The 12,369-nt window shown below is 35.3% G+C and overlaps 1 protein-coding gene across 2 annotated transcripts in view; it reads left to right on the top strand.

The window, feature by feature from the left end:
• LOC150109658 (uncharacterized) overlaps positions 1–10,101 on the top strand; it is a 51,638-nt gene extending 41,537 nt beyond the window's left edge. For both annotated transcript variants that reach the window (XR_016550442.1, XR_016550439.1), the window contains exon 2: positions 9,367–10,101. The gene's annotated coding sequence lies outside the window, so the exon portion shown is untranslated. The remainder of the gene's footprint in view (positions 1–9,366) is intronic.
• Positions 10,102–12,369: the final 2,268 nt, after the last annotated feature.

The raw sequence follows: 12,369 nt of genomic DNA, 5'->3' as shown, positions 1-12,369 counted from the left end.
CATTTGTCCCAACGTTGCGTCCACTTCTTAAACACATGTGAAAGTCCGTTTTTTGAGAGTTCTTTCAAAACCGCTTCCGCAGCTTTTACACATGCTTTGTTGTTACTTTCGAAATGGTGGCCTCTTAGTGGTTTCTTGAGCTGAGGAAACAGCCAGAAATCGCATGGTACGAGATCAGGACTTTATGGAGGGTGTGGTAGGATATCTATGTTGTTCTTCTGCAAAACGTCCACTACACAACCAGCAATATGTGGCCTTGCATTATCGTAATGCAATAAGAAGCCATTCTTCAGCAATGGACGATTCCTTTTGATGTACCATTGTCCGTAAAACATCCACATAGTATAAGCCGTGTATTCCCGGGTTCTACAGCGTGTTGCAATTCAAAATCAAATCTTCGTAATCAAGAAACCTTATGGTCATAATTTTACCAGCTGATTTTACAGTTTTTGCTTTCTTGGGGATGGGCGAAGACGGATGCTTCCATTCACTGCTTTGTTGTTTCATTGTAGGGTCATAGTGATACAACCAAGCTTCATCTGCTGTAATGATGCGTTTTAATAAGTTGTCGCCTTCTTGTTCTAGTCTTTCTTTCATTCTGTGCACACATCCACTCGATGCCGCATGTCAAGACTAATTTACTAATTTACTACTAATTTATATATTTGCAAGAATGAATTTGAAAGACGAACTCTAGAATCAAAAGAAATAGTTCTGGACCCTTCACACTTGAATAACAATCTAAGCTACAATTTGCCTGATTCCCATAGCGCAGTAATCCAGTACTGGCGCTCTAAAATTAGCTGTCACATACATTCAACTCATGCCAACGGTAGCACGCGGTCACCAATTCAAATATGACTTACTATTCTTCTTCTTTTTATTAAGCTGGAAAGTCCATGTTTTTTACTTTGTTATTTTTATAAGTCCTATGTTTTTTCTTTCTCACCTGAAGAAGTCGGAGCACCGATGAAACTAGTCGTGATTTATTAAAGGTTTTTGTTATACTTTCTCGGGTTCTAGTCAGTTAAATTAATTTTATAAATGTATACATTCCGAGTAAATCCTAATTTCAATAATATATATATATATAGCAGTTCTGTGTCTGGGATGAGTTAGTAAAATGAAATAGGTAGGAACAGAAATGAAGTTATGGCATCACACAATGAAGTACAGGAGCAGGGGCGAATGCTGGTCTTGAAATTCACGCTTGCTCTTGTTATCATTCAGGGAGTGACAGGTGTGATTGAAGTCTGATTAGCGGAATTATGAATTACTGACCATTTAAAACTATATGTTTAGAAACTTATGTATATTTAATCATACAAATACAACATTTATTTTACAAATGATATTCTATCTTTTTCAATTTAGCTACTTGAATACAAATTCTACCCTACGGTTCTTCTTTATGAACTGGTCAATAACATCGTCATCATAAAAAGTTGGTTGTAACTTAATTTTCCCAAGCAACACGCACACTTGTAAAGGCTGGCTGAAGCTCACTGGCTAGAGCTACGTTGACTGCGTATGGTCCTGTGTTTAAGATGCCGTGAAGGGAGCGGAAATGTCTGTGCGCGCTCATGAAATCACAGTGCTGCTGCGAGGCCCTGGAAGCGCCTACAACCGAGCATGCCAAGGTAGCTTTGATTAGACGAGCAAGCATCGGCCTTCGATACACAACGCAAAGCTCAATTATTGCCGCGCAAGCTTAAGACGTCTTCTGTCTGCAAAAATAAAAGCCTAAATGGAATGCTTATAAATGCAAGCATTTATTAACAAATAAATAGTAATTCTTTCTCAATTAATGAGCTTCCGCAGCAAGCATGGAGAATTTGCCCCTGTACAAGAGCAATCAGCAAACGATAGTAGAATGTGTGGATGTCACAACAACCTTATCTGGAAGAAATCGAATTTAAGCAAGTAAACAAAAATAAGAATGTGCAAAGGGGTAATCAGACCAGTGGTGACAGTGGTGACGTGCTGCAACTACAAAAAAAAAAATCGATGAAAGGACTGAGATGAAAACATTAAGCAAAACTGAAAACGTAAAAATATTAAACAAAATCCGGGACTCACAAATCGGAGAAAATTATAAAATACAACCCATAAATGATTGAAACAAATTGACGCTGCTCCCAATACTTATCCATACGAACCTACCAGTATGCAATGAATGCGAAAAGACCCTGTCTAATCTCTCCCTCAAATTAAGGCATTGGTAAGCATTCAGTCCAAGAAGAGAATATTGAGATTTCTATAGCAGAAAAAAAAATACAGAAATGGAGATTATAGAAAGAGAGAGAGAGAGAAAAAAATGGTGTCTAGCGCTCTTTCCTTAGTGAGTCTGGAGAGTAAAAACCGAGGCTTCAAGTAGAAGTGGGTGATATGATGTGCTCTTGAAATAGATGACCTCGAGCGACTCTTAAAATGCTTATACAGTCAAGATCAGATGATTGCAGAAACTTGTAAATATACTTCATGGTTCTTAGACGTTTACTGCTATGTTTATCCGGAAGTGATTTCTTTCTAGAAAGAAATCACTTCCTTCTAAGTACTTGATGACATTTCCAATAAGTTTCTATTGTAAAATAGACACCGTTTTACTTAAGTTTACAAGTGGCTTGCTTGTAAAAATGATAGATTAAAAATAAATACATTTTATATATATATATATATATATATATATATATATATATATATATATATATATATATATATATATATATATATATATATATATATATAGATAGATAGATAGATAGATAGATTTAGAAAAACTCGAAGTCAAATCTCATTACAGCAGACATTGAGCATGAAGCAAATAATAGAGTTAGCACAGATATACTCCCCTACAGACGACGAGAATTTTTTTATTTTATTTTTATCTTCTAACAAAAAGAGTCAAACTTGCGAACGAATATGCAGTGAAAGAAATAATGCGCACAAGTGTAATGATACTTATTGAAGAACTGAAGTGGCTTGGAAAAGTTCTATTTTTTGGAACTTTTGGCCTCTATAGTAGAGCTTCCGGATGATGTAAATTAATAAATACAAAAACTAATAAAAATAGGGGAAAAAATTCCCAGCTCATCCACAATACGGATGTACTATAGATTCCGAAAACCTTTTGTAGGTGAGATCCACTTAAAAAATTCAAATAGAAAGTTCGGTTTTATGTTTTAAGTTCATGTTAGTTAGTTTTTATGTTCATATGAAGCAACTATTTGAATACAGAGGGTTTTCTCATCAGATAAATGCCAGTGAGAAATGCAAATGATAAATGTGTGGAGATTTAAATACAGGTAACCCTCGTATAACGCGGATGTTAGGTTCCGTAGAAATGCCGCGTTATGTAAATGCCGTTATGCAAGCCTCAGATCGCATAGAAAAGTAGGGTTAGGTTCTGAAATCGTTTTTTTTTATAAATTATATAAACAATAATGACATATCCAAAAAATATATATTTTTATTTAATTCAGGTAATTTATGTAAGTTAAGAAAACATATAAACAATGAAACAAATAAATAGTATAAAAATTATAAATTGTACTTAAACTTCATTGCACATAATGCATAAATGTTTTAGGCAAAATAAAAATAAGTGCATATTTTAATATTTCTTAGCACGAGGATTTGATGATTGGTTAATAAACACTGGTTTTGTCATGTAATCATCTGATTCATTACTACAAGACAGTAGAGTAATTCTACCTTTGGAAACTTTGAATCCAGGAGCTGATCTTTCATTTTTCGAAATATAGGTGCGTTTTTGTACTTTTTTTCCAATATAACCCGGATTCATCCGCATTGAACACCTGGTCTGCACTATAAATATTTATAAACTTTGAGAGCTTTTTGTTTAATAAGATTTCCATCCATAGGAATTTTCAAAAGAAAATTCCTATGGATGGACTTTTCAAAATCTTCTATCGAAATCATTACAGATTTCTCCATTTTTCCATTAGAATATCGCGTACACGAGCAACGCGCTTTGCACTTATCGTTGACCCAGTAATAAACACTTTCTCAGATTTTATGTTCATTTTGTTTGATTGTTCGAATTGTTGATTCATTTAAATTCAAAGTACCTGCAAAAACTCCTGGTTTTTCTCCATTTTTCAACTAGTCCAAGATTTTAAATATTTTTCTTCGAGAGAAATTAATTTTGTTTTCAATTTAGTTTTTCCCTTTAGTTGCAGTTTGTGGCCATTACCATAAAAATAATTTTTTACACAAAAAAGCAAGCATTACATATTGTATTTAACTCACCAGAAAATAAACTGCTCAGCTCGAGAATAACACACTCATGATTTTTAATGCACTTTCCTGGCAGAAAACGAAGACAATTTTCAACAATAAACGTTTTATACGGTAAACAAGTGAGGTACATGCCTGCTAAAGGGTATTTCCCCTAATATAAATTCGCTACTTATAATTACATGCGGGATACAGGCAGACACAAATTTAACGAAGATAAAATTTGATTTTTAAGTCGTGCGGTGAAAAACATATGAAAAGATAAAGGGTTACTACAATTTGTAGACCGCGTTATATCGAAACCGCGTTGTGTAAGTACCGCGTTATAAGAGGGTTACCTGTATATAACAGCAGCCTTCGATTTTCCAATTCGATGCAAAATATTGCTGCTGCTTCTGCATTAACATAACGGATTCAAGCGTCTTTGTTACGAGAATAATAAACGCGTATTCATTGAATATATTGAATGTGTTAGTAGGCCTGCAGAACTGTCAAAAATTTTAGAACACCTTTTATGTCCCAAAACTGCTTCTCGCCACAAGATTCTATTACGAATCATATCAAAGCATATCAAAAGTTGATTTTAGCTTTATCAACTTACGGTAACAGTTTGCCAGTAATCGTAAATGGTATGCAGGCGCGAGGATGACATTCACCTTAATACTGGTGCATCCATCAAGTTGAGTGATTTTAAAAACCTCCACCATTTTTAAATCCTGTATTAAGCAACGAACCCAAGGCGGCTTACGGCAAGTCATATCTTGCTTGCGTAAATGTCATCTGTGAATAGTTCTTGATACTACTTAACGTGTGCTTCGTGTTGTTTTTACTAATGCACACAGCTTAAAGAATAAACTCATGTGGTTTAAAGTATTAACTAAAAAAATTAAGCTGCATATTCTGGGAATTTCTAAATCTTAACGATGTTCGTGACATGGAAGAACGTAAGAGTAATTAAAATATTGGCGGAAGACATCTAATGGAGAAAACGATGGTATGCACCCTAATCTTCATAAGAGAAGATTTAGATCAGATCGATGGTACGTTGAGTTCCTATTAAGGACAGAAGTTTGAAATATTCTGGAGCGTAACTATGATGGAGTTGGCACATCATTTTGGGAAGCGAGTGTGTGTTACTATGGTGAAGGAAATAATGATATTATAAATGGAACTTAAACATCGAAAATGACAATAATATAAATGGATAACACCGAGACACATCTTATATATTTTAATGTTTATTCCTAGAAGTAAATTTCATAATAAACTTGTGATCAGCTTAGCTCATCGCGAAGTTTTCAAAAAAATACATTGAAGAAAAAAAACGTATAGAAAGTTTATCGATCTAATAAAGCAGTTATTAAGATATATATAAGCAAATTTCTTTGAGACATCTGGAGATTTAAAAAAATAATTTTCTTGTGTATATATGAGGAAAGAATATACGTATTTGGGAAGCGTGATTTACCATCACATAACACAGGAGGAGAGAATTGTTGCATCTGCTGTTTAGAATTTTTCAGGATGGGAGATATACACCATCATCATTAGAAGATAATGATGGTATATATCTACTTAGAATCATTGTCATCCAATACCTGCCTGAGAATGATTTTGAACGCCCCGTGGTATGTTAGAAACATTCAACTCCACAGAGACACAAATATTCCCTATGTTTTCTCTTTTCTACGATCCTTAGCCACCAAGTTTTTCCTAAAGATGTCCACACATCCCAACGATTTGGTTTAACAAGCTACAGCATACGATCCAACGGACATATTCAAATATAGAAGACCAAAAGCTATATTGGCCTCCTTTAGTGATGCATAATCTCCATGCCCAATCAGGGCGAGCATTCTGCTCATAAATTTTACCTTCACTGCAACCACAACAGATAGCGGGGAATTTGAAAAGCATCTTGCTTCACCCCTAAAGACATAAATGTAAATTGTCAATTGTCATCCATACCCTTGGAGGGTAATGGATGGCAATGCTGTAGCCAATGAAGTTCTAACCGAGGCTCGGCTATTGCTGTTACCCTCTTGCCATGATCAGAGCTTTAATAGCTCAATAACACCTTATCTATACACTGTGCTCTACAGATAACGGGGAAGATGAAAAGCATTCTTGCTTCGCCCCTTTAAGCCAGTCGTTATAAGAACTATAAGATACATCAACTAAATAATCCGCTTTTGATAATCTTCAAGGAATGGCAATATTGCTTTTAGATTGATAGTTTTAAAGGCTATACGAGGGTTATTCTAATTCATAAGGAAGGGTTCATCGTCAAGAAGAGAATTGTAGACCAGTGAATCTTATTGGTGTTGCAGAAAAAGGAATGGAAAAAAAGTAATTATAAATCGTACGCAGAATATCTTTGATATGAATAATTTATTGAGCGACGCAAAGGATGGTTTCATGAAGAGGGAATTGTTTATGACTAAAGGATCCCATCCTGTCGTCCATTACACTACTACTTTGACTAATAAGGACAGGATGTGATGTTTAGAAGAGAGTCCTAAGTGCCTAGTTGTTAGGGGTGAGAATTCCGAGGTTCGGTGTTAGGGTCATTCTTTTTTTCACTCAAAACTTTTGAGTGAAATATCTTTCTGTATTTTCTTTCTTGCTTGCTAATGTGAAACTGGCAGAGTAGGCAATTGCTCCAACGATAAGTTGTTTAGTAGATAGTCTTCGAAGATTCGAAAATAGTATGAGTAAGTGGGGTTGTAAACAATTTCATGTGATGTATACTGGAATCGGGTAGAAGGAATTTAACTCATTTTAATTTGGGACGGAATTTAAAGGGTTTACTTAAGGCAGTGGTCAGAGGTGAGCCGTACCAATGTACAAACTTTGGATACTGGGTGGCAGACTCTGAAGAAAGCATTGATTGATTAGTTATCCAGAAATGATAAAGATGAAACGAAAACTGAAACTAAAGATATTCTGGATGTCCAGAGTAATTTCAAAGCTATTAAATGGAACAAACGGTAGCACAAAAGTGATCATTAAAAAAGTGATCATTGATATGGGTTATATTATGAAGGAAAGTCGCATTAAAACCCGGAGCTATTCAATTGGAATTTTTTCTTTATGAAGATGATGTCACACTCCTAAATAAATCGAGTCCAAATCTTGAAATTTTTTAACTAAACGAAATAATTGCTGTAACAAACTTGGCATAAATATTAGCATTACAAAGACGGAAAATTGGCAGCAACTTGGAAATATCAAATGCATCTCGAAAAGAGAACTCATGTGACAAGTAAATTATGTCTCATATTTAGACACTACTTTTAGTGAAGATGGCAAGTGAAATATAATAATAGCCAAAAGCAGGGTGGGGATCAGTTGAACACATTTATATGGAATTAGAGAGAAATTATGCAACAGACTAAACTATCTGTGTATAAGACAGGGTGTGTATGAATTTTAGCTCATGGATCTGAATGCTGGGTTAGATATAAAAATTAGGGGTGGGAATTTAACAGAACAGATGGAATTTATAGTAGAATCGTATGAAAAATGAAGATACTGAAATCGAACTTGATATTGTTGACATTTCAAGGATATGCGAGCAGAGCTAAGCTGAGTTGTGGTGAATTTAAACAGAATACGAAATGAAAAGTTAGCTAAAAGAGATGTTTGGGACGCGCATGGTAGAAAAAAAGTCCGGAAGGAATACCTAAATATGTTTAGATGATTGATACAGTTAAAATGCTTTAGATGGCTGAAATGTAAGCTCTGAGAGTACTGTAGACCTTACTGATTTGAAGAAAACTGTTGATAGGAAGATATAAATGACATAAACTTAATTATGTAGTGTTCTTCATAGTATCCGGTAGACCTATTGAGGGTACATATCAAGAATTTGTTAATGATTATCTTAAGGAAATTTAAGTTCACCAATCATATTGGCAATACGTTTTATAAAGCTCAACAGATGCTTAAAGAAAATTGGCTTTTTTGTAGGAGAAAGAAATCCGTTAAACAATTCTCTAATCGAGCTAATATGAGTATTAAGAGAAAGAGTTTGCGGAACTAAGTTTGAGTAAACACGTCTGGGTCAGGTAGAAGTGAAGAAGAGAGTTAAAAACAAATATACTAAATCGATGTTTTTACTCTTAGGGTATAAAATTTGAGGAATATTTGTGGAATCACATTCGTCAACCAATTATAAAAGCGATATATTTATCAGTTTAAGAAAGAATTAGATAGTTATAGCTGGAGGATAGATTAATAAAATCTCCACGAACATACATGAATGTTCAGATGACATCAAAAGAAGATCTAAACTCTGGAAGGATGGATATGTTTCCACAGGAAGAAAACTGAGGATTCTGGATGCAGCTGTTTTTTTTTAACAGTGACTTATGCACGTGAAACTTTGGACCTAAAGAAGTCTGATAGGAAGATGGTTGCATTTTAAATGGGGTGTCACAGGAGACTGTTGAGGATGTGATATACTGAAAGGCGGACAAATGGGTGGGTGCTAGAAAGGATCAGTAGAACGCTAAGACTCCTTAAGGCATTAACAGAAAAAAGCTGAAATACATTGGACACGTTGAAAGAATGGGAGGAAGACTTCTCAGATCCTGTAAAAAGAGGAAGGAGTAGACCCTAATGAGATGGTGGATGGCGTGTGTGTGTCTGAAGTGACTGGTCTTCAGAGAATCGAATTCTACAGAAATCATTCAACAGGACCACCTGTCGAGGACTGTTGTTGCACATGACCTTAGGAGCGGAGTGACCATAGTCTTCTGATGATGCCTAGGAAGGAGCCATCACAGTACACGGCGTAGTAAATATCATGTTGCGCATATCGATATGGTCAAAAATGACTCCCTCGTTGATTCTTTGGGTCAATTTATTTTCCTCACAATCATACACCCTTCCTCAAGCACATTTTTTGTAGTTAGTCGTGCATCCTAGTATAACCATGAATGAACGTAGAAATGTAAAGTTCGCTGAATTGTGAAGAGTTCATGCCATTACCTGTGTATGAAATTAGCTGCATTTTTACTTTAGCAATTTATTAATTTTCTTGTTTAGTAATCTTATTTTTAAATTATTTATTATTAACTTTATTGCATTTTTATTTTGCAGATGTTTCTCTCTCTCCTGAATTATCCCTCTTTCAGTAGGTCTCCGGTGGTTTATTATGAAACCGTATAAATAATCCAGTATTCTAGTTCAGCGATGATAGCAGTTTTTTTTGTCAGCTATAGCGGTGATTTTTATACTCATTGCATGCTGTTGCTGTTACAAGAAGTACAACACAAAAGGAGGTCCGAAAGGTACAAAGTTTAAAGGGTCCAGTTGGTCGAGTAGGAAAAGATCCTCGTCAGATGTGGAGTACGGAGTGCACAGCATGTATTATGGTGGAGAAGATTCACATAGTATTGGTGGAGGTGATTCCCACAGTGTTGGTGAAGGAAACAACTGCGACTCTGGCGGTGGAGGATGCGACTCTGGTGGAGGAGGAGGTGACTCTGGCGGGGGTTGGTGCGATTAAGATAAATAATTTTCTTTGGATTAATCAGGGAGAATAAACAGATGACTGAACAAAACAAAGAATTATCGTCATCTGTGCAAGAATAAGATATCTTTTAAAATTTCATGTCAAATGTAAATACTTCGATTTTCTACTGACATTTGTATTCAATCCTCTCATGTTCATCATCACTTCTAACAATATTTTTTGAAAATCATTGTAATACATAACATATATATTTGCAAGTAAATCATTTATTTATGAAATAGCTGATTAAATTCATTTTAACAATAAAAATGTCACACTACTACATTTTAAAAAAAATTAAAGAAAGAATAGACATTGGTCATCGAAAACGAAGCAAAAGTTCTTTCTATTTCTTAATTGACAAAAAGATTCACACAAGAGATAAAAAGGAACAATACAATCTACTTTTCTTTTTCTCCTCGTTCAGAATTCAGTAATACTTAGAAAGTTATCTTGTTCCACATCATACATTATCTACTGATGAAGGTAGAATACATTTTTTACATATTAGAAAGTAATAAGAAAGTTTGGTAAGGGGGAGGGGGAGGATTCCTAGCAATGTCACAGCACTGAATAAGCCATATGGTTGACTCTATTTCATACTGTACAGCCACTCTTAAAGGAGTCATATTTAGAGGAAGCTGGAATTTGCAAACGTTCTACTCAATATCCTAACTGCTGGGACTGAAAAGGATACTTGAACGTATTGCACCTTTATGTCTGATATGACTCCCAGTGACTGATCTGTTAGCTAGAATTCAAGCTAACATTCATAATCTGGTTGCTTTCTAGCCGAAACTCGTAATAGAAAACTTTAACATTATATATAAAAAGAAAAGTCTGATTCTTTGGCTTTGATGATGTTCGGACATCGGGTCAAAGCTTCATCATCATCATCATCAAACGTTGATGCTTAAAACGATGCTTGGTTATGTCTCACTCGGGTTCGTTTTAACCTGACAGGTGAATTTTTTTATGAAAAACTAGGTTCTATTCCCGGATTTTTCGTCTTAGGAAAAAAAAAGTGTAGCGTAACAAGAAATTAATTACTTCTTTACGAAAGATGCCAAATAAAGCGAGTGCCATCGCTGTAGTTTAGAGTGTGAAACAAATTCTTTCAGTGACATCATTATTACGTGCCAGAATGATATTTCGATGAACTCTGACGTCATTGCAGCCCAGGAAATTCCTACTCGATGCAAGAGTGACGTCGTATTGCAAAAGTTGCAAGTTACGTGTTACTACGTTACATAGCAGTCGATAAGTTGATCGTATTTTGCAATGTTTTTCGTCGAAGAAAATCACCCCGCATGAGTTCTTGATTACTTCTGTATTTCGCAGTAAACAGTAGTAAGATTTTCACAGCGATTCCCCGATGTGAATCAGCACAGCACAGAATATTTCGGAAGAATGTGGCTATGATATCTACAAGCATAAGAAGCGAAATTATATATATAGCCTATCTTTTTAATGATGTTTCTTTCCATTGTTATATATTTATAGTAATGCTTTACACTTACAGGGCTTTTTTGTGATTTTTCTGGGCACTGTGGTCAAGATCTGTATGGAAACCTAACTTTTCTCAACCTCATTCTTTAAACTAGTCTCAAATTTATCTGCAGCATGACTTTTTATGTGATTCCACCCACAAAAGGTTATGAACCAAGTTTACTGTCAGTGGGATAAGACTAACCTGAACACCGAGACTCCCTAAACTTTTGGACAATGATGTTCACATCATTTAAATCTTCTATATAATCTTCCTCCTACCCCACCCCCTGCCCAAACCAATTGATCTTCGTTTGGTGTGAGATATCTCAAGGTCTTCCTGTGCGTTTCTTCGAGGAGTGGCATCCACACCTTTCCATTAGCTGGTAATGTTGCATATAGTTGATGAAATCTTTTCACCAGTGTTACGAACAGATAAGTCCCTGATGACGTATCCTATCATAAAATTTCATTCCAAGCCCATAATTTCTTCTCTGCCACTGACTGTAAACAAATATACAGTTGACTCAAATTGAATATTTGTATATGTTTACGTTAGGAAGAGAATGTTTCATTTTTTTTATCTTTACTGACAACAACACTGTTCACTTTTTTGAACAAAACTTTTTTGTTTATACAAATTCACGCATTTGTATAAACTTCCTATTAAATAGTATCCCTCGTCATTTGCACACTGGCCACTGCTTCATTATTCTCAATATGAGCATAAACAATATTACCAGGAAAATTGAGAAATGTATAGAGCCATTGCGGGCTGAGGGTTGATGGGTTCCAATTCCATCTATTATGCCATGAATCTTGATTAGTTCTTTTCAGCTGAAGATCAATTAGCTGGTCACATACAAAGGTGGAAAACCATATCCATATTATGCCATGTAAAATTCGATTTTTTTGTCCAGGAAAACAAGCAATGTAGCCAGAACATTAGCAATTACGCTGTGTTATAGGCTTAGCTGATTCAGTCTTAATTCCAAATAACCCAAACACTGGCAGTTGATGGCACAGTTGAAGGCACATAACCAACTTCAGAACGCGGTACGCATCAAAAGCCACCACACACACACACACACACACACACA

This window comes from Typopeltis vanoorti, chromosome 2 (genome assembly GCF_054136105.1).
Source record: "Typopeltis vanoorti isolate ZY-2024b chromosome 2, IOZ_Tvanoo_1.0, whole genome shotgun sequence".
In the NCBI taxonomy this organism is placed as follows: Eukaryota; Metazoa; Arthropoda; class Arachnida; order Uropygi; family Thelyphonidae; genus Typopeltis; species Typopeltis vanoorti.
Note: the sequence above shows the minus strand (reverse complement) of the source record. Positions and strands in the feature narration are given on the sequence as shown.